We start from the raw sequence: 2,993 nt of genomic DNA, 5'->3' as shown, positions 1-2,993 counted from the left end.
AGGGATGAGGTTCAAATCATGCTCCAACAAAACTCACAAAGCCTGATATAAGGGATGAAGCTAAGATGGTACCTAAGTGAACCTCTTGAAACCTGATATAAGAAATGAGGCTAAGATAGTGAGGGATGAGGTTCATATCATACCCCAACAAAACTCATGAAGCCTCATATAAGGGATGAAGCTAAGATGGTACCTTAGCAAACCTCTTGAAACTTGATATAAGGAATGAGGCTAAGATCATGCCCCAGAAAACCTCTTGAACACTGATATAAGGAATGATGCTGAGACTATGTACCATCAAACCTTTTGAAGCTTGATATAAGGAATAAGGCTAAGATGCCCCAACAAACCTCTTGAAGCCAAGATCATGCCCCCAACAAACTTCCTAGGGCGTGATATAAGGGATAAGGTTTAGATCATGCCCTAACAAAACTCATAAAGACTGATATAGGGGATGAAACAAAGATCATGCCTTATGCCTTAGCAGACTTCTTGAATTCTGATATAAGGAACGTGTTTAAGATCATGCCCCAAAAAACTTCTTCAAGTCAGATATAAGAGATGATACTGGGACTATGTTCCAACCAACCTGTCAAGGTTTGATATAAGTAATGAGGCTAAGATCGTGCCCTATCAACTTTGACAGAACAAATACCCCTCAGCTCCTGCCTTCAGCCAAATAGATATCAGGATAAATTCATGTTCATACTTTCAGACTGAATCACAAAACAAACTCAGGAAAATGAATACCTCTCAATACTTGACTCTCAACAGAAAACATATTCGTGCTCTCAGTCAAATTGCAAAACAAACTTCTGAACAATTAAAAAAATTCCATATCAGGAAAAAATTGTCTTTAAAGTAATTTAAAATAATCGTTTTAAAGGGTATTATACAAGCAAAACAGGCGGAATATGACTAAATTACACAAGATAGAAATGCAAGAGCTAATCACAGATGGTATTCAGCATGATTCTGAGGTTAGCAGGAGCTCTTCAAGGTATTCCACTCCCAGATCTTCGAACTCCAAAACTTGTGTTCTTCCACCGGCCATTTTTACCGATTCACATGCTTCCTCAGCCCCATAACTGTAACAGGGTTGAATCAAACTTGGGCTTTTATGGTCCCCTGCTGGTAATGCCCTAGATCTTTTGTAAGGCCTCCTAGCAATAGGTTTTTTCAGCAATGGCGACAGAGAACTGAAATTCCATTCATCAACAGAAGAGAAAACGAGCTCTGAAGAATTGCCCCGTCCGGTTGCCAACTGCTGCAGTGATTTGCGGACAATATCAGCGGGAAAATTAAGAATAGCCCTAGAACCCCTCATACAAAGGGCGGCTTGATCATAAGCCATGGCCGCTTCTTCAGCAGAATCGAAGGTTCCAAGCCACACTCGGACGCCATTCCTGTGTGAATCCCTGATCTCTGCTGCGTATTTCCCCCATGGCCGCCGCCTCACTCCCCTGTAACGAATCCCCTCCCCTCCTTTCTTTACCCGCCCATTTTCCTCACAAATTTTCCCCTTTACGCCGATGCCTTCCTTGAAAATCCTCCCGTACGAAGCCAAATCTTCCGACTTCCTCTCATCCAGAGCTAAAGAGTTCCCCTCCTGTGAAATGTATTTAACCAGAGCAGGATTCAGAGTCATTTTTTCCCCCAGAATACTCGGAATCGAAATAATACTTCGAAGCCCCCGGATATGTAAACGAACAGGGGAAGACCCGGGAAGCTGACCTGGCATGTAATGCCATGCCAGCAGCCCACATCGGCCTATCGTGTATGCCATGTCAACTTGGGATAGGTGACGTCAGATGATGACGTTGCTCTGATTACGTCACTTCGTGGCCGACCATTTAATTAAATATATATGGACAATACTCATTTAATTTTTACTTTCGGTTTGTGTGAGCTAAGGCTGGTTTGTCTTTTGTTACTAGTTTAGTTCGTCATCTCCATTAACACAATAATTGAACTTCGGTTCTCTCTGTCGGTGGGGTATGTCTATGTCGTGGCTTAACATTTTACCAAATGAAGAAATATCTAAAGAATAAACAATTTATTTTTTCAAATTTAACTAATATTTGACCAAAAATAATATATAGTTAAATAATTTAGCTAACATATTTTTAATAATTAATAATTTTGATTAATTATACACACACATGTTGGATGCTTCTATCTTAATATTATCCATTTTGATTGACAATAGTAAGAATTTATATTTTTGGAATGTGAAAATGGAATATATACATTTATTATATAGTGTTTAAGTTAGTTAATTTTATTAGATAATTAAGTATTAATTAGTTTTACCTATTTTGATTTATTATAATATATTAGATAAAGTTAAGAGATATTATGCATAAAGCATAATCATGCTAATTATAAAGAAAATAGTGAAGTTGTTTTGTTGTGTAATTAAAGAATGATTTGCATTTGTTTTAGATTAGGACATTTTGAAATGCAAATATACATTGTGTTGTGTATGTTGTGTCTTCTATATTGTCTTATTTCAATTATAATATCGAAGGATCTTATCAAGTGGTATCAAAGCCTACAAACTAGACAAAGGTGAGGATGAAACTCCAATTTTGAAATGTTTTCTTATAACTCTCAAATAGTTTTGAATATTCTATTATTTTTTTGAAAGAAAAAGGAGGATAAGGTATAGAGCCTACAATTAAGTTTTTTGACATTTGATCATTACTATTGGGCCAAGTATTAGAAATCATGTAACATAAGAAAATGTGGATCAATGTATAATGAGTAGTAGAGTGTGGATGTCCTTATTTTCTATGTCACATTCAGAAGGAACACGACTCAATATGCTTGTAAGGGCTCAAGCAGTAATGGGTATTGTGATCCTTCCCTAAATGGAAAGTAGAAAAGGAGGGAATTGATAAGGAAATGTAAGATGTGAGCCAAGATGAAGGAAAATAGTGACTTTCTATGCATAGAGATTGATAGAAACCCAACAGACCAATTGTAATGTA

General features: G+C 37.0%; 1 pseudogene across 1 annotated transcript; it reads right to left on the bottom strand.

The window, feature by feature from the left end:
- Positions 1-823: 823 nt before the first annotated feature.
- Positions 824-1,688, bottom strand: LOC149544977 (ethylene-response factor C3 pseudogene; annotated as a pseudogene). Its single transcript, XR_016355303.1, has one exon. The product of XR_016355303.1 is annotated as an ethylene-response factor C3 pseudogene (transcript).
- Positions 1,689-2,993: the final 1,305 nt, after the last annotated feature.

Source organism: Cupressus sempervirens, chromosome 8, assembly GCF_028749045.1.
Source record: "Cupressus sempervirens isolate cs-2001-9-10 chromosome 8, ASM2874904v1, whole genome shotgun sequence".
NCBI lineage: Eukaryota > Viridiplantae > Streptophyta > Pinopsida > Cupressales > Cupressaceae > Cupressus > Cupressus sempervirens.
Note: the sequence above shows the minus strand (reverse complement) of the source record. Positions and strands in the feature narration are given on the sequence as shown.